The sequence below is a fragment of the Gopherus flavomarginatus genome, chromosome 5 (genome assembly GCF_025201925.1).
Source record: "Gopherus flavomarginatus isolate rGopFla2 chromosome 5, rGopFla2.mat.asm, whole genome shotgun sequence".
In the NCBI taxonomy this organism is placed as follows: Eukaryota; Metazoa; Chordata; order Testudines; family Testudinidae; genus Gopherus; species Gopherus flavomarginatus.
The window spans coordinates 75,614,716-75,640,853 of NC_066621.1; the positions used below are offsets into that span (position 1 = coordinate 75,614,716).

General features: G+C 40.7%; 1 long non-coding RNA gene across 1 annotated transcript in view; it reads right to left on the reverse strand.

The window, feature by feature from the left end:
* Positions 1-4,158: 4,158 nt before the first annotated feature.
* LOC127052190 (uncharacterized) overlaps positions 4,159-26,138 on the reverse strand; it is a 48,378-nt gene continuing 26,398 nt past the window's right edge. Inside the window, exons 2-3 of the long non-coding RNA XR_007774699.1 lie at positions 5,188-5,382; positions 4,159-4,345 (exon numbers count right to left, since the gene is read on the reverse strand). This is a non-coding gene — a long non-coding RNA (uncharacterized LOC127052190). The remainder of the gene's footprint in view (positions 4,346-5,187; positions 5,383-26,138) is intronic.

Below are 26,138 nucleotides of genomic sequence, written 5' to 3' on the forward strand. Positions count from 1 at the left end.
GTTCTCATGACTGGCAGCCTCCTTTGTTCTGTTCCACCTCTTCTATAGCTTTGGCACAAGGTGGGAATTTTTTGTCTCTCTGGGTCTCCACCCCTCTCTCTAAATGGAAAAGCACCAAGTTTAAGATGGATTCCAGTATCAGGTGACATGTTCACATGTCCTGTGAGACCCCAGCCTCCATTCTTCCTGGGTTGGCTCACACAAATACAGAAAGACGTGCAAATAAATAAACCATTTACAACCTATTTTCCTAGTCAATGAGAGCCATCAAGATTCAAAACCACCATTAATGGCCCATACTTTGCATAGTTACAATAGGACCTCAGAGTTATACTTCATATTTCTAGTTTCAGATATAAGGATGACACATGCATACAAATAGGATGAATATATTCAGTAAGTCATAAGCTTTGTAATGATACTTTACAACAGACCTTTTGCATAAAGCATATTCCAGTTACATCATATTCATACCCATAAGCATATTTCCATAAAACATTATGGAGTGCAACATCACAACTGGATTGCTGAAATCCAGATTGTTAGAACATTAGACCTACCACAATATATTAGACCACTGATCTATCTGACTCAGGCAGTAACCAGAAACTAGTAGGAAGGAGGAATTGTGTGAGTGTTGGGTGCAAAGGAGGATGCAGCTGCTCTCTTTGAATCAAGTAAGGTTATAACGAATACTAAGTAATCCTCAAAAGGCTCAGATTGAGGGCTTATATGAAACTTACATAAAACTTTTCAGTCTGAAATACAAGTCTAGAAATGTTATGATAGAAGAATACTGGGAGATTCCTGGAACTTCTGCTTCTGCTCATCTTTCATAACAGTGAGAGAACACCTTTTCTTGTGGTATTTAGGCATTTTGTCTTCAGTCAGGCATAAGTCTGGAATTTAGAAAAAAAAAATCTGAATATTTTAGAACCAAAAAGTTTGAGTTTGAATCTAGTAAAAGATAAATGTTTGGTCACAACTCTTATTTTTTTGAACACATTATCCATCTATACTTATAATGGGGAAACAGTGCCATAAATCCATCTTAAACTATTTTTGCTGGCTGCCCGTCAATTAGCTACTAATCCTTCTGGACTGCATTTTTTCTTGATTCTGAATGCAAATAACTTTACTTCTACAGAATATTCTAACACTCTCTCATTCATCACGATGGTCCAAAAATCTAACCTGCATAAAGTGAAACCAACAAAATCAAGTTTCATAAACAGTACACATTTCCACTGTAAACATTTTCACTCAGTTCAGAGAATTTTCCTATTTCACTATGCTAATGCCCCTGGTTGGGCCCAGCTCTGTTGATCGTAAGATATAGTTACACCAGAAAAAGAATCCAACCTTTGACTTCATGAGATGATGACTGGAGATTACAGAACAGGGCTGATAACGCATCCATCCCCTGGGTCTTTGTTTATAAGGTAGGATGTAAAAAGAGATCCCAATAACTCCCTCTATATCTGTAAGCAAAGAAAAGCACAAACTTGCAGATCCAGCTCAGAAAGCCATAGTAGGGAGGAGAGTGCTAGCTACCTGCTTTCCCCAACTGAGTTGGCTTCAGCTCAGCAGATTAAGAAGGAGCATGACTGGGAGGAAAGTTGCTTCCAACATATTGGAAGGGAGGCAGTAAGGATATAATCACATATTTAATTAATTGCATAAAGCACTGTGATTGAGAAGGCTCTCACAAAGCAATAGCTACAAAAAGTGCCAAGCTAGTACACTGGAGCACAGGGAGGTCTGTATCCTATGTCATAATGGTTGTTATAACAGCTGGCTAAATTCAACATCAATTGCAGTGGACAAGCAGCAGTTGGGGGCCCTGCTTCTTGGCTGGCCACAAGGGACCCCCACTATAACCTGTCATCACTCATCTAATGAGCTTGAAACAAGAGGAAAGACTTCTTGATCATCATTTGCTATCTTTAGAAGGGGTGGCATGAACTCACAACTGCTGTGTGTGGCAGTCCCAGTTGGAGCTGAGCACTGGGTGCTGATGACAGAGTGTCAGGATCAATTTGCACTCACTCCTAAACTCAAGTGGGCAGACACTGTGGATTCATAGGGAAAATACACGTTTGTTTCTCTCCTGGCTAAAGCAACATTTTAAAAAAGACATTTAAGTCTTGCAAGTCAAACCAAATTGAAGCTATGATCGTGAAGCCAAATCAAATTAAAACATTCAGTATCATGATTTTGAAAGCACATTTGTGTGACTCCTTGGCTCATTACAATTATTTGATTAAAATTTGCTTACTTTTATATGGAGATAAAATACAAGATTAAACAAAGAACATGTCTTGTATTAATCTTAATTAAATATGAGATCAGCTGAGAAATTCCAAACTCATAATGGCATAAATATGTGGGGTCTGAACCTGCAGAATACTAAGCAGTTTCTGTGAAGAGCTGCACATCCTCATCTCTCACTGCAGTATCATGACAGGCTTACTGAGCTTCTGTTGGACTTTTGGTGCCTAAACCCCATTATCTGGTGATCAGTAAGTTAGCTGACTTGCCCTTTGATCATACAGTGATTGTGGTTTGGTTGGTTGCTCCACGGATTTGATTAATATGTCTAATTGTCTATCTGTGGCAGCATCTGGTCGATATGGTAGAGTTAAGGGCCATCCAGAAACCCTGTAATCATAGCTTAGCATTCAAAATTTGGCCTGAGTGTAAGTACTCCATATTAAGGTGGAGCCAGGAAGGATTTTTCAGATAACTATTTAGAGGGACAAATCAGTGATTTCAAGTTACAGGAATTAAGGTGTAATAGAAGTTCCATCATTCACAGGCTTTTTTTATATCACACCCGGTAGTCAATAAGCAATTACATTTGGTGAACAATGCAGGCTATATCCTGGCCTATTTTTGCAGCTAGGGTGCACTTTCCTGTCCTAATTGAGGAAAGCAAGCACTGGGAAGGAAACCTCTTTAGCTCCACTCCATGAGAGTCCTTCCTACTGGTGCAGATCTGGTTACCATGCCAACTAATGAACTTTCTTCATTAATTTTGAACAGCAGGCTGCAAATCCCAATTAAGGCCCCAATCCTACATAAATGTACGCACGTGCTGTATTTAAACACATGCATAGGCCCATTGATTTCGATAGGACTATTAACATGCTCACAGTTAATCATGTGCATAAAGGTTTGCTCAGTTAGACCCCATTTGTGGATGTAATAAAATCCCCATGTGACTGGTAGTCTCTGTCCAGGAGAGTCCTCACTATTTGGACTATACTAGCAGGGGTGCTGTTGTACTGTTACATGAGGATTGAGATATGGATTGGTGGCTGAGATGTGGGGGAGAGGAAACATATTTCCTGGATGGAGTCAGTGCTATTAGCTACTCATTGTCATAAGCGTTTTTTCCACTTGTAACAACATTCTGAACAAAAGAATGGGTAAAAGCAATGAGAACTGTGGGGGACGGGGATATTATATTCATGTCTAAGTATATTTGCCCTCCTACTAACAGTGAACCTCACCATGAATTATTACACTATAAATCAAGCCTTAGACTAGTTTAATTATAGAAATGTCTTATTTAAAAAAAAGGAAGAAAAAACTAAAATTAAGGTCCTGACTCTGCAATATGATCCAGGTACATGCAGGGTTCTGCTTGCAAGGAGCATATTACAGGATGGGGCCTTACAATTTCGCTGTCTCACTACAAGATACCTAAGCATATAGCAATCTCCTTTAACTTACAGCATGCTCTGGGATTCAGGTTCAGATTCTTTAGAACCACCATTCAGAATCTGAAAAGGTTGATTTGGCATCCAGATAACTCACTTGGGTTGTATTTGACATTTATAGGTGGATGTCTCAGCACAATATCCTTGTGGTATGGATAAAATTAGCTCCAAGCAATTGGCTGTGTGGAGTTTTTCAGGATGCAGCTTTATAAAACTAAGGTCCTTTCTACCCTTTATAGACATTAGAAATTCCATGGCACCTTTAGCATTCTCATTCTTCTTGACCAACATTTCTCTTCCCAGCACTGTTGTGCAATGTACTGTGTGCTGATTGGCTTATCCTTGACTCCAAAGGGTGATACTACTGCCCTATGTAAGTGTTTGCTAGCAATACATTACAAAAGGGCTCGAGACCCAAAACTCCCACCTGGCTCAGGATTTCAGACATCCCAAAAGTTTAGGTATGTTCAGATGCAGAATTTTGGTGTGGCCCATTGTAAAGATATGGGCCAGCTACGAAATTTGAATTCAGAATCTCATCTCCTCCAGAAAGTTCAAAGATTCTTCTATCCAGGGTTTTGGTTCAGATCCATCCATAATGATAGTGCTAGAACTTGTTTCTGTTGGAAAATAATATGATCACTGGCGCATCGTAACTCAGAAAAGGAACATTGCTATGCAGTGACACCTATATATTCCTTACAGTGGTTCTCAAACTTTTGTACTGGTGACTACTTTCACACAACAAACCTAAGAGTGCAACCCCTGCCTTATAAATTAAAAACACATTTAACTCTATTATAAATGCTGGAGGTGAAGCGGGGTTTAGGATGGAGGCTGACAGCTCACCACCCCCATGTAATAACCTTGTGACCCTCTGAGGGGTCACGACCCCCAGTTTGAGAACTCTGTTTTACTACATTTAAAGTAGGTGTCAGAGATTTGCATAAACAGGAGCCTGAAGTTAAGCTCCTAAACCCTTAATTAGGCACATACATTCTTGAAAATCATGGCTTATAGGGGAAAAATAACTTGGGATTCAATTCTGCAACCCTTACGCACTGTGAGCAACACTTTCACAAGACAGCAGTTCTCTTACTCCTTATGCAGCTTGAGCAGTGTTTACACTGAACTCAGTAGAACCGCTCACATCCGTAAGTACTACCCAAGGTCAGTAAGGGTTACTGCATCAGGCACTTAGAAGAATTTGTTTTCTGACAACCTTTTCTCTACTACAGTATTTACTTTTCTCATCCCACCTAATTTACTAGATGAGATATAGCAATACCTATGGAGTGCATCACCACTGGCACCATTGTGACAATCTTTCTCCTGTACTGTAATATCATTTCTCAGCTATGACTCACTAACAGGCAAATCAAAACTACTTGATTTCCTAATGCCATTTTATAGATTATGCCACACTATGGCAGGAAGTGCATTGCCCTGTGGGCCAACTTACCTTATCCCATATTACTTTACAAAGCACAAGGCTTTCTCGGTCCATCTTATGGGGGAGGTTAGGATGTTGCTCCTGTGCTCAATTCTCCTGGGCCAAATCCAGGAATATTTGCTCAATCCTTTACACAGTCAATAGTCCAGCTGACTCGGAGCTGCCATTTCCTGGAGGGGGTGAGGCCATGGGAGTTTTGCCTAACTGAGAACAGAAAAAAAGCTGAGATTCCCCTGCATCTTCTAATCCTGTATATGTTTTCTGTGAAGGGGACCCTTGTCTCCACACTGTCCCCTGGGCTCACCATCTCCCATTGTCCCCTGGACTGGACAACTGCTGCCAGCTCTCCCTACTTCCCTTGCAAAGATGAGGTGGCAGCATCCAAATCACAGAGGAGGCAGCAGGGAAACTTCCTCTGCTTTGCCTTTAGGTTTGGGAGAAGGAAAAGAATGGTTTGCTTCCTTTACCCTCCAAATCCATGTTGCTGGGGCCCTACAGAATGCCTGGGTGAGGTGATGGGAGAGGCAGCATGCTATGCGGTGGCACTTCCCTATTCCAGAAGCCTGTACCCCCCTACACACACACACACACATACACACAGAGTGTGATCCACACTGTGCAGGCTTCCATACAGATGAGACGAGAGTATTATAGTGATTACATCATGAGAGCCTGAGTAAGGACTTCATGATTTGGTCTAATAATTTTACTAAGTCTTTGCTTTCATTGACATCAGTGGAGCTCTTCAGATTTACATCAGCTCAGGATCTGGCCCTTAACATTTTTGTTGTGCAGGGTTGGAGATATTAACAATTTAAAACATTATAGACAGCACAACAGTTTGAGCCAAAGCTGATAATTTGCACACAGGGTTCAACTACATGTGATTTTAAATGGCTGAAATGAAGGTGTCCTGGGAAACAGTATGTACAATGACAGCGTTACTTTGAATGGCATTGCTTTGAATGGACATGAAAAACAACCTCAACAACAAAACCCAGCTACATTTCACTGACATGTAGAGGCTGCCATCTGGTGGCAGTATTAAGAAATTGGTTATTGAAAATAATACACCAAATAATGAATACATTCATTAAAATTAACCCTTGTAAAGTAATACATTCCTTATATAGGTAATAATGTACATACATTATATACAGAAAGTGAAATCAAGCAGACCATTTCAACAGGGACTTACCTTTCAAGATTAAAAGGAGACATACATTGTGATTCAGGGTAATGTTGCCACTGCAATACTCAGCTCTTCAACAATGTCTTCGACGCATTAGGAATTGATATGTTTTCCCTGAATAACAGATCCTCCCTGACAGTTTGGTGCATATATGTTTATACAATTGTTTGTAAAAACAGTTGTTTTGTCTCACAAAAAAATCAACCATTTCAAAACTAGTTTCCATTCTGAACTGGAACAGAAATCAAAGTACTGAAAAGTTCCTAAACATAAATGTCAAAAAAAAAAAACAAAAAAAAAACCACTTTTGTACACTTTCAAATTAAAATTGTTATTTCAAATAGACATTTGAAGTAGTTTTAGTTTTTTAAACAAGAAAGAAAGAAAGAAAGAAAACGTTTTATGTTGGAATGCAACCAAATCACTATATTGTTTTGAAATGCTGATTTGAAACAGAAAAAAAAGTTTCAACATTTCTTTTGGGAAAATCAAAATTTTTCATTAGAAATGACATTTTCCTGCAAAAAATTTCAGTTTCAACTAAACCATGTGTTTTGGCAGAAAAACTTTCCGCATAAGAAATTTTGACTACTGAATAATTGGAAATTGGAAATTTAAATATATTGTAGATATTATATATGTTTAGGTATCCCAAGCACAATATCATCTGGAATTCCAGTATGCCTCACAATTTAATACAGTGAAACTCAAGAGAAAAATACAAACAAAATCCTTTCTATCTCAAACCATGTTCCATATCATTCAGTGTTACATCCAGCTGTTTATTTAAAATTTAAAGAATTGCTTTAAAAAGAAAAAATACATTGGACCATAGATGAAGGAGTAAGAATAAATTACTTTGGCTAATTAATTATTCTCATATTAATATCACACTCTGTTTATTTTAGTGAGAATTTAGTGACATTTCTGAAGACCTTATTCTTCCTAAATATCCATTGATGTTGGTAGGAATGTTGCCTAAGTAAAGACTAAATAATGTGATTGTAGGATGAGAGTCTCAGTTTGAGGTATACAGAAGTGGGTAAGCATAAAGATGACCCTGAGCAGAGGGGCAACATAAAACTATGCACTTAGGCTCTGAGCCTGCACCATGAAAGTCTATGGGAGCTTTGCCACTGACATCAACAGGTGTAGGCTCAAACCCGTAAGCACTTAAGTGAGTCTTTGATGGTTCATAGGCCTTGTGCATCCTTCTACCCAGGGATGAATTTTATCCATACTGTATATCATCCTCCAGCCTCACAAGTGATGAGATATTTCCTCTGAATTTGTAGACACAGAGGTCTTGATTCTTCATTGCAGTAGTTTAGCCTCAGATTCTCCAAAAGTCTCTGCCTCTATCTCATCCAGATTGTTGTGTCTGCTCATTATGAGTTGGCAAGGCATAAAAAAAGACTAACATTGTCTGAACTGTCTAGAACACTGTAGCTACCCACATTTGACTTATGCTCTCTCTTCCCTTAAAATCAGCAGCACTTCAGACTGTTCCAGGAAACATTGGTGGGAATTCTGTTCTCCTCCGCAGAGATGAATTATGTGACTAATACTGCATACAAATACCAGAATCTCCCAATGACCACACATTGCAGAACTTCTGAAATAATGTTTCCAGAAAATGAAGCTACCACATCAAGTTGCTTTTATTTAGGCTCATGGCAGGGTATGATTTCACCCTGAATGTTCAAGAATTTGAGTAGTAATCGAATTGCCCCAGTACAGGATGATGCCTAAGCATGTGCGTATGTTACTCCCCCTTGTTTCAATAGGATACCTGACATACTTAAGGTTATGGATGTGCTTAAATACCTTTCTGAATCGTGGCCTATTCGAGTAGACAGATCTTTACATACCAGAACTTTCAACAAAATAAATGATTCTTTTTCAGGAGAAGGAAGGAAGTGTGGGAGTGGAGAACTGGTGTAAAAAGACTGACAAATACAATGATCACATCTACATATGTAGCCACAAAAACAAACCAATAGAACTGATTGAATGCTTAGTTCTTGGGACTGGGAGTAAGGGCCCCAGAGCTCTATTCCCAGATGTGTGCTGAGTCACTCTGGGTCTGGTCCCAAACTCATAGAATCCAGTGGAAATACTCCATGTATCAGATCCTCTGTATCTTTGGTTAGTCACCGACCCACTATGTACCTTATTTTATTCATCTGTTAATAGGTGAGTATGCTAAGTTAATTATTAATATTTGTCAAATGCTTTGTCATGGAATGAAAGATAATATTGAAGTGCAAAGTCTTGTTATAACTTCTTTAAGATTTGGGAGCTGAATATGGGATAACCAATGGATCATCACAGCAGGTCCAAAAACAATGTAATAGAAAACATTAATTTTGGATGATTCCATTTCACAGGGTTCAAAGTGGGCCTGTTTTCCTCCCCACCTCCACCCCTCACAAAATTTTTTGATTTTTTTTAATTGAAAAGGGACAAAATTTTGTCAAGCTATTAATCATCTAGGGCTATGAACAGAGACCATAACATATCAATCCTTCCCCTCTAGACTTGCAGGTTTACTGACACCAGAGTATTATTCCTCTGCATTCATATCAATCTTTGAAAAGTGCTCATCTCTGCATTTTTGTGAAGGACTCTCTTCCATTTTTCACTCATTTGACTCTGTTTTCCTCAGTGCAATGTTCTGGCTTTATGAATATACAACAGAAACCCAAACTGTGAACTAACTGACCTGGGACTCTTTTGAAAGATCATTTTGTTTGATAATGCTATTTTATTTTATTTTATTATTTATTTAAGACAGTTTTCTTTCCTATTGAACTTTCAAGAAAAGTTTCTTCCAAACAGTCATAAAATGAAATTGTGCCCCTTCAGTCAAATGCCCTGTCTGTAATTTCCACAATAGGGCACAGAAATCCATTTCAAATATTCACCACATTCATTCATTGCCTTTTTCTTCTAAGTGCAGGCCAGTGAACTAGAAGCCATTTTCTATTCTCAGTGTCCCACTGACCAGCTGATAAAATAGATTCAAGAACTCAGATCCTAATCTCACAATGAGCTTTGTATAGGTGACCCCAAACATCCAAGTGGAGCCCTATTGTCTTCAATGGTGCTCCATCCAGAGGGAGAGGTCTGCCAACATGGAGTTTATTGCAGAATTAGAGCCTATGAATTTAGGTTCACTAAAAATTTCACTAGTAATGGTGATATTGCCTAGAGGCCCCATTCAGAGATTGGGATCCCATTGCACTAAAAAACCAGCTCCTCTAACAAACAGCTTATGATTGAAGTATATGATGAAACACAACAGACAGATACCACAAACAGATGTGGGATGCACAAGTAACAGTGATGCTAACTGTATGTAATAAAACGTGGCAGTAGCAAAACTGCCCATCTGTAGTCAGGTTTTTGGGGGGACCTTGGCATAAGAGAGATCTGAAGGAGGATAGCATGGTGATCTTGCAGATGCTTATGAGGTGTTCCAGCCAAGAATAAGAGGCAGCACTGGAGAAAGTGCAAAGGAATTTGTGGGGAAAATTTGATTAATGTGTAATGAAGAATGGCATCATTGCTGGAGTAGAGCAAAGGTCAACAGCTCAGCAGCTATGAGAGATGATAGTGGGGTCAGGAATAACCCATGAAGTCTCTTAAAATTGAAGACAAGTAGTTTGTACTTGATTTAGTGGGGGAAAAGACCCACTATAAGGATACAAAAAGAAATTGGTGACATGGTTGAAGTGAGGAGTCAGGCAGATGACTTTTCTAGCAGGTTTTTGAATGTATTTAAGGATGACAAGATGGCATTTGTTGAGAATAGAATTGGTCTAATTTCGGCCTTTGTACATGAAGAGATTGTGAGACCAGTTTCAGCAGAATGCAAGTATGCAAGAGAGACCATCTAGGATGGAATTAGAGGAAAGGAAGTCCAAATAGCAAGTGTAACTAGTACATTCATTGAGCTGAGACATGACGCAGGTTAGAATGACTTTGCTCTACCAGTTTCTTAATAATAATAAATGTTAGACCTAAGTACAGTGGCATTTTGAAGCAGGTTTGAAGCAAGAATGTTCCCTTTAAAGTAAATAAAGATAAAACAGATTGGATGTTATTTTCTATTAGCACTCATCACATCTCTTTCCAATTGTTAAATTTTCTCCACACCAGATTTCTGGCAGAGCTGCTCTTTTCTCTCATTGGCTCAATGTGGTTGGAAATCTGAGGTATTTATTGAACACTCTATAAGGTGGAAACGCACCATCCCTATCTAAAACTTGTACATCTTCATTGTCTTTTGAGAAATTTAAATTTTTGCACTAGCTAAAGTTTTCGGTTTGTTAAATATGATTTTTTAAAACTCTTTTGTTTTGCAATATAAAATGGACAAAGGGACCATTTTTTCTTAAACAAATAAAAGTGTAATGGTGCAAATTTTATTTTAATGACTAGATGAAATCCTGTATTCCTTACTCAACCAAAATTCCCATTGACTTCAAAATGCAGGACCCAAATACTCTAGTCTTTACTAGTTCAAAGCTCTGACTGACTTCATCTGTGCTCCCAAATGTGCATTTGTGTATGAATATAAGGTAAATACATGCACATATGGGTAACTAACCAAGGAGTAAAATAACAGGGTGAGGGGCTGCAAAATATAACAATGGTGGAGGACAGCTTCCCCTCTTCTGTTAGACCAGAGGAGAGTGCCTCCCTCCTTGGTTTGTGCAAGCAGAGCTCCCTCTTCTGACTGCTGTGATTAGATCTCTCCTCCTATTTTAACTACCTTAGGTAGCTATCTGCAAGTAAATTTTGTCTGTTGTCTGCATTGGATGGGAGTTTTAACTGGGTCATGCACAGAGTGTGAACTGCAGGATTACCATAAAATAGAAATCTTCATGGAAAATCTGAACTGATGTGTATAAAAGCCACTGTGAACAGAACAAAAGATTAATTCCTGAGTTTTTATGTTTATTGAAAAGGGTATCTGCATACAGTCAAATATTGCAACTTCACATTGCTATGAAGTAGTTTTCTTTAGTATACAAGAATTCAGTAATTATCACTACAATTCTATCATTTGAAAATACAGCAGATATTCAAGGATTAGGGACTAAAATATTGCAAAATGGGAGTAGGACTGACATCCTACAAAGCTAATGCACCTACTTGTTCCTTAATATAGGTGGCCCATGTTCCCAAGGTTGGTAAACTGGAAGTACAGTTTAGTAGCCAGTAGATGGGGCTTGACATCTCCTGCCAAGATATGTTTGGTTTATTCAGATTGGAAAGTTAGATCTTTCTTCCTTTTGGATTTTTTACAAGCTTTTTTCCATTTCTGATTACTTTGAGAGTCTGATTTGTTGCCATGCTGTTATGTACTAGTTGGTTGGTGGTATAATACTGATTTATAGTGAGAAATAAATAATACCCAAATTTTAAAAAGCTTTTGAAACAAGAATTCGGACACTACAGTGATGAGGCCTCAGAAATATCTAGGTCAGAGGTGGGCAAACTACAGCCCAAGGGCCCCTCCTGCCCAGCCCCTGAGCTCCTGGCCTAGGAGTCTAGCCCTCAGCCCTTCCCCTGCTGTTCCCCCTCCCCTGCAGCCTCAGCTCACTGCACCGCTGGCGCAAGGCTCTGGGCGGTGGAGCTGCTCGCTCCTGGGGCAGTGGCCTGACCCAGTGCTCTGTGCTGCACGGTAGCATGGCTGGCTCCAGCTGGGCGGCACAGCTGCCTGTCCTGGTGTTCTGGGCTGTGCGGCTGTAGCCCTGCCAGCCACTGGTGCTCCAGGCAGCACGGTAAGGGAGCAGGGGGGTTGAATAGAGGGCAGGGGAGTTCAGGAGGCTGGGGTGTGGATAGGGATTGGGGCGGTTAGAGGGCAGGTAACAGGGGGGTTGAATGGGGGCAGGAGTCCCAGGGGGTAGTCAGGAAGGGGAGGGGTTGGATGGGGCAGCAGGGGGGCAGTCATGGGACAGGGAGAAGGGGTAGTTGGATGGGGCAGAGGTTCCAGGGGGCAGGAAGGAGAGGGGGGGTTGGAAGCAGTGGCGGGGGGCAGTCAGGGGTGGGGGTTCCGGGGGAGGTCAGGGGAGAGGGAGCGGGGGGGTGGATGGGGCAGGAGTCCCGAAAAGGGTGGGGTAGATGGGGCAGGAGTCGAGAAGCCGGGGGGGGGGGTAGGATAGGAGGCGGAGGCCAGGCCACACCTGGCTGTTTCGGAAAGCAAAGCCTCCCCTAACCAGCCCTCCATACAATTTCCAAAACCCGATGTGGCCCTCAGGCCAAAAAGTTTGCCTGCCCCTATCTAGGTGGAGAGAGATGGTAGACTGGAAGTACAGAAGCTGACATTTTGTAGTAAACTCTTTAAAAGCACTGTTTCATATTATTGTAATTCCCAGGTCTTCTTCTTGCTTAAGGAAGTAACTTCTGAAGTATTCTGCATTCAGAAAGGGTACTCAGCAAAGCACTTGCCTAATTTTAAGCAAGTGCTTAAGTGTGATTGAAGACAACAGAATTTAGCATGTGCTTAAGTGCTTTGCTGCATCCTGGTCTTAACTTATTTACCCTTTTTGCTCTATTGTTTGCAAGCCTAAAAAATACATTTTCTATGCATAGGTTTAAAGGAGTTCTTGGTCTGTGTTAAAGAATAAGGATGGTCTGTCACCTATTCCTGTCTCCAAAAAACCCGACAAGTTTTAGACTAACAACCAAGTATGAGGTGTGAAAAATGACATTGCTACTCTTCCAGAAATAATAGGGTGTAATGAAGGCTCTCTTTCCTAATAAAGAGGTTGAGGCTTGTTTACTCAGTGTGCTATTTCCATCCCAGCACAAGTCTTATGCACCACTTAAGTCTTAGGAATAACTCAGAAGAGAATTTACCCTCCCAAACACAAAATAACAGTTCAGGGCTATTTAGTTTGGGGATTTTGGTTTTGTTAGCAGATCTTGTATATTCTTTGTTCCTGAGCACATACTTAAAGCTCTCCCTCCAGGTGGCTTTTTTTTTCCTCTGCAGACTTTATAAGGGCAGCAGAGTACTGGCCCAATCAGCTGTCCTTAACTCAAATATGATTCACTAATGCGTAAGTTGCTTGATATGTAGATATTCAACCTGTGAGATTTACACGTACACAAATAAATCATTAACAAATGGGTCCTTCAACTGCGTTAGAAAAAATAATAACAGAGATGTTACAATGAACCTGAGCAAAATTGACAACATTAATCATTCATAAATTTAAAACTGACAGGCTTCAGTAACTCAATGACATCCACAAAACAAGCCCATGTATAAATGTCTAATTTATCCATTTTTGAGTTATCAGATCACTGCTGGAAGACAGAAAGAAGAAATACTTTTTATTCATGCTAAATAATTGAAAAATGGTTAAAACTTCCCCTCAAAACTTCTTGGGACCAAGACCAAACATGAAAATGTTCAGCCCAAAAGATATGTAGATAGATGATATTTTTTAAGAATGTTGTGGAAAACTGAGGATTAGAATGGAAAGCATATTTCATCCTTCACTAGAGTAGATGCCGCTGTAATTACAGTAACAGAAACAGCTAAACTAGGAAGATGACAGATGATAGGCAGAAGAAGTGGGAGGGTTCTGCATTTAGGATGAGTCACAGTGAGTTTGCAGATAAAATGCAGTAAAATATTTTGGCTGGACAGTGTGAACAGAAGTTAGATGAGATAAGCCAAGTGATTCTCTGTAAGTGGTCAAGTCTTTAAATATGCAGCAGAAGAGAGGTTGTGGAAGGACGGAGACATAGTGAATTATCTGCTAGTTCTATCAGTCTCTCAGTATGAGAGATTGTGGAAGAGATGTTGTGATAGTGCAATATTGCAGCTACAGGGGCAGCATAGTATTACACAGGAACAATTTCAATTTTAAGAAACCAAACTTCCATAGGACGTTGAATGCCCTGAGAAGTCGTAATTAAAACTCTTCAGTGTGAGCTTCTCCAGACAAGCAAGAAACATGAAGGAAGCAAAACTACAATTAAAACTCATTCCAAGTCATCCTGATTAGCGATCCTGACAAAATGGTGTAGTCAAGAAATAAAAATGGAAGGAGTGTTGTCTAGAATTTATAGTAGACAGCTGGGACTCATGCCTCCTGGATTTCCAGTTGTGCCACTGACTTGCTCCCTTCATGTGGGCAAGTCACATGGTCACTCTATATCACAATTGCTCCATCTGTACAATGGAAAATTTAGATATTTATTAAAATCCACCTGTGAGGTCATTATTTTTCAGGTGTTTTGTGATACTTACATGAATGGTGCCATATCAAAGTGTACTTCACTAACCAGGCAGCCTTTAACTTTTTATTCATCCCTTTTTACCAGTGACACACCAGCCTTGTTACCTCATTCCACCAATGGCACAGCAACTTTGATACCCAGTTTGTATCCTTCTTTTATAGGCATCTTTGTGCTTTCTCTCATGCTGCTCCTTACATTTGGGATGCCTTCCCTCAACCAAGTCACCTCTTGCACACCTTCAAATCCCATCTATAAACTCACTTCTGCCATCTTGCCTCTGAGAAGTATGTAGGAGGAAATACTAAATACACTAATAAATAAATATATAAGCTGTTTTAATGTAACCATCAAGATGTTGATTGTATCAAAAGGCCCTACCCAATGACTGCTAAGTCAATTAAAAGATTCCCATTGACTTCAGTGGGCATTAGATCAGGCACTTATCAAGTAAGTGCACTATCTTGTTCTAATCTTCTTTATTCTTCCTCTCCCTTCCCACAATTTTGTCTGTTTTTGACCACCCCTATCATCCAGATCCACATGCACTTTTTGTATCATGGTGAATCTAGATTGTATGCTACTTTGGGCAGGGATTGTTTTTTCTTTTATATAAGGCACACTTATCTTTTGGTGCTTGAATAATAATAAAAAATGTTATTTTAAAATGATGAACCATTTGAGAAGAATAAGAAAACATAATATGTTATATGTTAATTATCAGAAAGAAATATACCTCTACCCCAATACAACGTGGCCCAATCTAACATGAATTCGGATATAATGCAGTAAAGCAGTGCTCTGGGGAGCGGGGCTGCACGCTCCGGCAGATCAAAGCAAGTTCGATATAACACGGTTTCACCTTTAACGCAGTAAGACTTTTTGGCTCCCGAGGACAATGTTATATCGAAGTAGAGGTGTATTAAACAAAGTAACAGAACACTTTAACTGACATTAATGAAACCCTGGAGATTCAGCATAGACAGAAAGTAAATGAAGAAACAATCATTAAGAACAAAGGGTGAATCTCAGACAGGATAAGGAAATGTCAGGTTAATCTGACAATTATTTAGCTTCTGTCTTTACAGAGCAGAGGGAGTCTGAAGAACTACCGGCCCATGGGGGTTAGATTTCCTAACATGGAGAGGGCGGAGTGAAAGATTGTTTAGATCATAAGGGAAACGGCTATGGGAAGACTGAATACACTTATGTGGACAAAAGTCTGAACAGTATGTGTATGTGAGTTTCCAAGGAAGTAACCAAAATTAATGACATCCTTACTGATATTTTTAGACAATTGCTAATTCCTTTGTCCTCTGGACTAAATGACAAGGATAATGGAAGAGGCCCTGACTGGGAGAGAGCCAGAAATGAAATTTGGCTAATACCAAAATTAAAAGCATTGAAGTGACAAAGGGTGGTGCATGATTTTAAGGGATTTGGATTTTTCAGATAAATGAGAACTAGGGGTTGAAGTATGCAATGAAGGTTTGACATACAGAAGAGACTGACCTTATTTACCAGCCAAATTCATATGAGATGGGTCAGGATTACTAAAGATTTTACCATGACACGTAGCAGAGGTCAATTTCCACTGAGTGCAGTGGCTTCTGTTACAACATAGAAAAAGTAGGCGTAGAAGTCATTGGATATACATCAGAGATGAATTTTGGCAAATAAAGCTTTGGGCAAAAAAGATAGAGCAGGCTAGAGTGGAACAATTAGGAATCATGCTGACCCATGTAATGGGATTACAGGTAGATTGTCATCAGCCTCAATATATGAAGAGAGAGAGAGAGTTTTATGTAAACAAGTAAAGCTGCCATACAAGGGTCTGAGTCAAACTCCAGGAAACTGCCATGATTTGCCATAAGTGAAAAATCTAGTAAATTTGACAAATTGCATAACACATGACAAAAATATTAAAAAATATTAAACTACTAGGTTCGACGGGGACAGGTGAGCAAAACCCACAAGTAAGTGGGGAACATGAAGACCTGGGAGATGGGTCGGAAACAAGACGGAGCGTGGGCTATAATGGCAGAGAGAAAGGAGGGTCAGGGCAAAACTGGGAGGCAAGATCAAACCAGTATCTTAGATGCCTATATACAAATGCAAGAAGTGTGGGTAATAAGCGGGAAGAACTGGAAGTGCTAATAAATAAATACAACTATGACATTGCTGGCATCGCTGAAACTTGGTGGGATAATACACACGACTGGAATGTTGGTGTGGATGGGTATAGTTTGCTCAGGAAGGATAGACAGGGGAAAAAGGGAGGAGGTGTTGCCTTATATATTAAAAATGTACACACTTGGACTGAGGTGGAGATGGACATAGGAGACGGAAGTGTTGAGAGTCTCTGGGTTAGGATAAAAGGGGTAAAAAACAAGGGTGGTGTCGTGCTAGACTCCTAACCAGGTGGAAGAGGTGGATGAGGATTTTTTTAAACAACTAACAAAATCATCCAAAGCCCAAGATTTGGTGGTGATGGGGGACTTCAACTATCCAGATATATGTTGGGAAAATAACACAGTGGGGCACACACTATCCAATAAGTTCCTGGACTGCATTACAGACAACTTTTTATTTCAGAAGGTTGAAAAAGCTTCTAGGGGGGAAGCTGTTCTAGACTTGATTTTAACAAATAGGAAGGAACTCGTTGAGAATTTGAAAGTAGAAGGAAGCTTGGGTGAAAGTGATCATGAAATCATAGAGTTTGCAATTCTAAGGAAGGGTAGAAGGGAGTACAGCAGAATAGAGACAATGGATTTCAGGAAGGCAGATTTTGGTAAGCTCAGAGAGCTGATAGGTAAGGTCCCATGGGAATCAAGACTGAGGGGAAAAACAACTGAGGAGAGTTGGCAGTTTTTCAAAGGAACGCTATTAAGGGCCCAAAAGCAAGCTATTCCGATGGGTAGGAAAGATAGAAAATGTGGCAAAAGACCACCTTGGCTCAACCATGAGATCTTGCATGACCTACAAAATAAAAAGGAGTCATATAAAAAATGGAAACTAAGTCAGATTACAAAGGATGAATATAGGCAAATAACACAGGAATGCAGGGGCAAGATTAGAAAGGCAAAGGCACAAAATGAGCTCAAAATAGCTATGGGAATAAAGGGAAACAAGAAGACTTTTTATCAATACATTAGAAGCAAGAGGAAGACCAAGGACAGGGTAGGCCCACTGCTCAGTGAGGAGGGAGAAATAGTAACAGGAAACTTGGAAATGGCAGAGATGCTTAATGACTTCTTTGTTTCGGTCTTCACTGAGAAGTCTGAAGGAATGTCTAACATAGTGAATGCTTGTGGGAAGGGGGTAGGTTTAGAAGATAAAATAAAAATAGAGCAAGTTATAAATCACTAGGAAAGATAGATGCGTGCAAATCACGAGGGCCTGATGAAATGCATCCTAGAATACTCAAGGAGTTAATAGAGGAGGTATCTGAGCCTCTAGCTATTATCTTTGGAAAGTCATGGGAGACGGGAGAGATTCCAGAAGACTGGAAAAGGGCAAATATAGTGCCCATCTATAAAAAGGGAAATAAAAACAACCCAGGAAACTACAGACCAGTTAGTTTAACTTCTGTGCCAGGGAAGATAATGGAGCAAGAAATTAAAGAAATCATCTGCAAACACTTGGAAGGTGGTAAGGTGATAGGGAATAGCCAGCATGGATTTGTAAAGAACAAATCATGTCAAACCAATCTGATAGCATTCTTTGATAGGATAACGAGTCTTGGGGATAAGGGAGAAGCAGTGGATGTGGTATACCTAGACTTTATTAAGGCATTTGATACGTCTCGCATGATATCCTTATTGATAAACTAGGCAAATACAATTTAGATAGGGCTACTATAAGGTGGGTGCATAACTGGCTGGATAACCGTACTCAGAGAGTAGTTATTAATGGCTCCCAATCCTGCTGGAAAGGTATAACAAGTGGGGTTCCGCAGGGATCTGTTTTGGGACCGGCTCTGTTCAATATCTTCATCAACGACTTAGATGTTGGCATAGAAAGTATGCTTATTAAGTTTGCAGACGATACCAAACTGGGAGGGATTGCAACTGCTTTGGAGGACAGGGTCAAAATTCAAAATGGTCTGGACAAATTGGAGAAATGGTCTGAGGTAAAGTGGATGAAGTTCAATAAAGACAAATGCAAAGTGCTCCACTTAGGAAGGAACAATCAGTTTCACACATACAGAAAAATGGGAAGAGACTGTCTAGGAAGGAGTATGGCAGAAAGAGATCTAGGGGTCATAGTAGACCACAAGCTAAATATGAGTCAACAGTGTGATACTGTTGCAACAAAAGCAAACGTGATTCTGGGATGCATTAACAGGTGTGTTGTAAACAAGACACAAGAAGTCATTCTTCCGCTTTACTCTGCGCTGGTTAGGCCTCAACTGGAGTATTGTGTCCAGTTCTGGGCACTGCATTTCAAGAAAGATGTGGAGAAATTGGAGAGGGTCCAGAGAAGAGCAACAAGAATAATTAAAGGTCTTGAGAACATGACCTATGAAGGAAGGCTGAAAGAATTGGGTTTATTTAGTTTGGAAAAGAGAAGACTGAGAGGGGACATGATAGCAGTTTTCAGGTATCTAAAAGAGTGTCATCAGGAGGAGGGAGAAATCTTGTTCACCTTAGCCTCTAAGGATAGAACAAGAAGCAATGGGCTTAAACTGCAGCAAGGGAGATTTAGGTTGGACATTAGGAAAAAGTTCCTAACTGTCAGGGTAGTTAAACACTGGAATAAATTGCCTATGGAGGTTGTGGAATCTCCATCTCTGGAGATATTTAAGAGTAGGTTAGATAAATGTCTATCAGGGATGGTCTAGACAGCATTTGGTCCTGCCATGAGGGCAGGGGACTGGACTCCATGACCTCTCAAGGTCCCTTCCAGTCCTAGAGTCAATGAATCTATGAATCTATGGAGTACAGCATAACTGTGGCCCAGATTTGTAAAGGTTTTTGGGTGTTGCTCCACTCATAAAATACATAAATAGTCATTGGGCCAAAGAGAATGAGAGACTGACTATAGCCCTGTGGTTAGGCACTCATGAAGTAGGTGGGAGACCCAAGTTCAAGCTATGCTCCTGTAAAATTTAAATATTTTATAAAATATGGAACAGGTTCAACAGAAGAAAGCTCCACCCCAGAATGTCCCATAGGCATTAGGGCAATCACCTGAGACTTGTGAGACAATGGTTCAAATCCCTGCATTCTGTATTAGGCAGGAGGGGAGGGTGCAACCGGGTCTCTGACATCTTGTGTGAGTGAATTAACCACAGGACTAAAGGTATAGGTTATTCCCCCTCCTTGTTTTTTCTTGACCTGACCTGGCTTAGCCTAACTCCAGGAAAGCATTCTCAGCTGTGAAATCCAAATGGAAGGAGGCACCTACTGCTTTTGTGGGTAGGGGTTTAAGCCCTGCCCTTTCCTTGACATTTCCTACTGGCTATTTTAGGCTAAACTCCACTCAGAGTGCTGGTTCCCATTTGAGATGCCTAACTCTCCTCATGTGTTGTATAAGAAGCCTGGATGCCTAACCTGGTGATAGGGCACCTAAAAATTACGGACTGCCAACACTTAGTCTAACTCCCCTTTGCTCTCTCCTTTCCAGTTCGTAAGTATATATCTCCTCTTTTTATATTGCTTTTTTCCTGACTTTCCCCTGAAGAAAGTTTTCTTTGAAGCAGGGTGTGAATGGTGAGCCAAGATATTTTAACAGTCGGAGCGGGTTCTGCTTGGCGTCTCTACCCTTTTGCTGAACCCAGCCAGTTATGTAAATAGCTCAGTAGAAGGATTTTTGCCATTAAAGTAAAGAAAATGTACACTTCACCATTTTGGAATGGGGGGATCAGTGTGAGGAGTCTCCCCTCACATCAACTTTTTCCTGAGGTAGCTCAATTTACTTTATTGGGGTTACTTAGAATTTACACTGGTGTAAGTGAGAGGAGAAACTAGACTGGCCAAGACCATTTATTTCTTAAAGCCATCATGGGGATTAGCTTCCATCAGGTATTCTTGCTTTTGACTAGCTTTCTGCAAGTCCAGAATGGTCCTGCACAGGATATAACATGCGGAGGGAGGCGGGAACCAGAAGACTTACGCTAAAGAGGTTGGATTAATTCAACAAAAGAGAGAGCACTTTTAAAGTTAGTTCTAGAGGTACTGAAAAAATCTATAATCGAGATCAATGAAACTGAATGAGAAATGAGGCTGAGAACATCACAAGTGAAGGGAAACAGGAAAATTAAGAACAGACTCACAGATTTCACTGACATTGTAAACAAAAGGACTAATTTTCCAAGTAAGGCCATCAAATAAAGTAAAGTTTAATGAGTTAGAGAGGAAGATGCACATTTTACTTGAAAGAGTGGATTAAAAGATTTAGTGACACAGCAGGAACACAGAATAGAGATCAACATAAAAGGCTTGTTCGACCCAGCAACCTTTCCCAGTTCAGCAATTCCATATGGCTTTATACTTTTATCTCTGATTCATCGTTCTAAACAAAGTCAATTAAATGCCATAAGAAGAGTATTGTTGCACTGGAGGAGTGGATTTAGGTAGGTGAATCAGGGCCAAATTAATCCCTGGTGTAACACTCCTGAAGTCTAGGAGGGTCAACAGTGTTGTGCCAGGCATTAATTTGGCCCATTGACTTTATCTGGAGCTAAATAGCTCTGTATCTATATCAATGGAGAAGTGCCAAAAATAAAAAGCTGTCTCAGTCTGGTTCCAGGGGGTCTACTTTCTGTTGTCACATCACTGGTGTGTGATGTCATGAGCTGTGAAGCTCTGTTGTAGCAATTCTGCCATAATTTTAGACCACCAAGCTGGACTGACACTTCTTGTTTTAATCTGTGCATGAGAAGTTTGTTCTCTCTCTGGCAGTTCCTAAAAATGTTTACACAGCTTTTTACTGAGTGACTCAAATGGGTCAGGGGCAGAGTAAGGGATTCTCAGGCAGATGATAATGTTTTTTTCATAAACTTGTTCTTTGAAGTTGATGGGGGTGGGCGAGGTACAGTTCATGGCAATGGCCAGATACACAGAATCAAATGAAATCAAAAGGTATGGAAAGTATCAAGCGACCAGTAAGAGTAAAGGACAGCCAAAAACAAGAAGTCTGCAAAAATAAAAATCAGGCAAAAGAAATGTTGTAGATAGCCATGCAACTTACACATAGCAAAGCATTAGAGAATGCCACCGCATCCATAGATATGGCAAGACAAAATAAAGGATATTGCAATAAACATGTCACTGGTACAACAGCTGAGAAAGTGAATATCAAGCTGTCTAGAGGAGCACATGACCATGAGTGCCAACCTCAGGGCAGACTGTCAAGGAACAGGTCAAAAACCACAAACTGGTTTAATGTTCTATAATTAGATTTCACCTACCAAATAACAAGTGTGAATTCCTAAAGCCCTATTACAGCCTTAGCATGGAGTCATAGACAGTCCCTTAGGCACACCAGTCTAGATTGCCACCCAGGCAAGCCTGCCTTTGTGATACCAAAAATCACAACAGTATTCATGTTACCACCAGTCATTTACCCCCAGGTCAATTGTACCTAAGATCTCAAACCAAAGACAATGCTTTTAGCCAATCCAATAGTACTAAAGATTCATGAACTATGAAAAAGAAATAGAGTTATTTTACAAGGTTAAAGCAGAGAAACATAGACACATAAATGAAGATAGAGTCTTGGTTCCAAAAGCTATACGTGCTATAATATGCAAGCACTGTGTGTCTTTTAGGGCTAACCCAAGTCAAATAGCTTGGGGATCCCTTGCTTATGCATAGATATATTGCCCTCTCCAAAATCCAAGTAGCATACTGATCCAGTTTCTTCTGGTCAGGCATTTTTATTCCATCCCCCCAGAGTAGAAGCTGATGGGATGAGTTCATGCACAGATCCCCTCTTCATTCGTGAGGTGGAGAGGAATCAACAAAGTCTTTGTCCTTTGATATTTCACAATAGCTCATTTGGTTTCAGTGGACCTTCTTGTGTGCAGGACTGGCACTTTGTACTAACTAATGCCTCTTTGGTGAGTTGTACAATTACAGGGGTTTACAATGCAAACACTCAAAATAACTTTATACTATGGGCTACAGATGTTATAAGTGAGATCAATACACGCAGAATCCTACAAGCATTTCATCAAGTCTAAACATTCTTATCAACTTTACATCTATTTTAACAATGCTACTCACAGGTGAGCCAGACTGCTTTCCAGCTATGCATTTATCAAGGGGCCTTGGCCTGAGCTCCTGGTCTGGTCTGCCAGCTCCTTGGCTCCTGGTCTACCAGCACCACAGTGAAATTAGAGGCTCTGGGAGGAGAATTTTGTTGTTTTATTTGAACTAGTCTGAGGAGTAAGAGAAGTCTTGAGATGGGATTTTAAGGTGGTCTGGGGTTCTGAGAGCAGCGGACAGGGGAAGACAGGAAGGGTCATCTCAAAAATCCTTAATCTCAAAGGATGGCTAAAACAAGGGAATCATCCTGTGGTGGGAGCCATGTGGTGCTGACTATGATGGAAGCAGAGTCCAGAGAAATCACAGACTACAGTTGAAGTAAGGGTTAGAGAGAGAAATATAACTAAGGAGGAAAGGCTGACAGAAACCCACCTATATACAGTTCTTGGGACAGGGAGAGTGGGAGAGTCCATAGCTCACTCTCATTGCCTTGCAGGGGGCTTGTGTATCACATGGAATGGTGTAACTGGAGAGCGATCACATCCACTTCCCCTCTCTAAGCAATTGTTCATCCTCAGCCACCTCCTTTCACCACTTTAAGCTCTGAAGAAGGGGACCCACTACAATAGTCCCAGGAACGCTAATGGGTTTTAGTTTCTGTTGTTGTATCTCACCTCAAAGGAGCAGTTAGTTCCTTTCCCTGCTGTATAGTGAATAGCTCTGAGCTTCACTTGTGCTCTGCAAGCTATGACTATTTATCCAGTTCTATGGATTTTGCACATCAGTAGCACAAAGCTGATATTTTTTCAACAGTTGCTCAGAGATGTTTCTTCTTTAGGAAAAATGATCCCCTTGTCATGTAACCATAGTTACAAATGTGTGCAGGCCCTTTTATGAGGTTGTAGGTGTGTAGAGGTGTGTGGCACTCCCTCACTACCAATCTCAGAGGGAGGCCACACCTCTTTGCTGCCATACCCTTGGAGTAGCAGTCTATCAAAGGAGGAAAGTTAGCAGTCTCGCGGGCTCAACCCTGTCACGGGAGAGCAGCAAACAATCTCAGGACCCAAGCCCATAGGTGAGGCAGGGTCCCAAGCAGTCTAGAGTTCCAGCCCTCAATTGGTGTACAGTAGTTAGTGACAGTTCAGGGGTCCAGGCCCTTGGGCAGGGCGGAGCGCCTTGCAATCTAGTGATCTGGTCCTCGTGCAGGGGCAAGCACCACCCACAGTCTATGGACTCAGGCCAGGGGTGAGCACCAAGCAGAGTCTATGGGGTCCCAGCAGGGGTCAGGTGCCCAGCAAACAGTCTAGGGTGCTGGTAGTGGTCTCCTCAGGGCATACTGCCAGTGGCAATCCCAGCAACTCTTCAGCGTTGGTTGTGTCTGGCAATCCTGCTCCCTGGGAGCTGTCCTCGGGGCAACAGAAGTCTACCACAGGTTCCAGTTCCAGCAGTGAGCTGGAGGAGTCTGTCTCCTTTGGCAGCTCCTGCTCATCCAAGCTACAGGGACTGCCTTTTATGCTTCCTGTTCCTGTCTCGCCTCTCCACATGTGGCATGGTGGGCATGGACTTCCTGGTTCTGCCCCCAAGGGGTGTATGGCCCTCCCTTGCTGCCAATCCCTGAGGAAGGCCACACCTCTTTGCCACAGGGATCCACTATGCATTCCTTCTGCCCTTTGGCCAAGAGGGAATAAGGGACAGGGCCATAGCCATAACCTCCACTTTCTTAAATAGCTTTCAGGAGGCTTGTATAGCTGTCAGTACTGGCTTCAATCTATTCCCTTAGGGTAAAGATGGGACTCATGCCTGGCCCCTGCAAAGCGAACAATTAAGGGGCAGCTTCTTTGTTTCCTCCTCTTCCTTCCTCTTCCATCCTGTACCCATCTAGTTGTTAACCAGCAGGATTATCCTGTGCCTTGTATTATCTGTTATAGATGACTATTTGTGTGTGAAGCAATCTGTGATACTTGGGTTTGAACAAAGTGATGCCAGAATGAGATCTCTTGTCATGCATTACATTTCCTATTTGCCCTATTAGCTTTACTGTTGCAGACTGGAGACACCAGGATCACATCTTCTTGCTATTTTTGCTCCATCTCATACTTCCCATTTAAACCACTCTCATAATAATTTTCTCCCACTTTGTTTCAAGCCAGGAAGAAGGCTTGAATACACTCTTCTCTTCTCTTCTCCACCAAACAGTCATTGAAATCCCTCCTTAAAACACACTTCTTCCACTAAGATTTTGATGATAATCCATCAAAAACAAATCCCATCTTGCATGATTTTGGGACTGGACTGCATCTAGTGAATCAGTGTATTATGTGTCTGAACTGTGACACTAAAATCAACCTACACTCCAGGACTGGGACTATGTCTTCCATTATACACAGCAACAAGCACATCATTGGTGGTGATAGACATATTATTTTACAATTTAAAGCCCTATAATATGGTTACATTGTTTGCAATCTACATCTTGGGAAAGTGATTGGATGCTAGTTTCAGAGATAGCCTTCAGCTATGCAAACAAAGGTTATTGTTAACAATTCACTCAATGAGGCCTGATGACTTGTACTTTTATCTACAGCTTCCTATTCTATAGGAGCATGAAAAGAAAAACTGCTGGTGGTGAATTGCTTTGGATATTAAAGATTAATCACATCTCAGTGCACTTCTAATCATTTTGAAAAATGAATATATTGGCAAAGGAGATCTCCAGAACTGTGTGTACCTGCTGGCTGTGCATTACTGGACCATTACAATCCTAATGCCACTTGCATCTTATAAATGGACGTCTGAGTTTGCATTACCTTTTGGTGAGCACAGATATTAGGAAGTGTAGGGTAATATGCACTAAAAGCCTGATCCAAAATCCATTAAAGTAAATGGCAAAAAAATTCATTAGGTTTAGACCCTACGTATGGGAGCCAGCTTTGTCTTTGGACCACTGCATTATAGTCTGCATTATAGATATGAAAAAGATATAATGTACTCTTCATTGTTTTTCTTATTAGCCACTTTTTTGGTGTATCTAAAAAAATCTATTTTGTTCAGTTAAACATATTTCTACACTGTATCTGAAAATATGTGACTCTATGAGGATCTTCATATTGGAAGATTGCCTAAACAGGGAAAGGGCTGAAAAGAAAGGAAAACACCAAGAAAATAATGGATTGAGCCCTTCCTGGAGACAAGAACCAGGTACAGTCAAATGCTGGAGCCCATAATTACTTAAAATTCTTTTGACCACTGTATTTCATTGTGAAATTAATCAAACTGTTTCTATTAGAAGC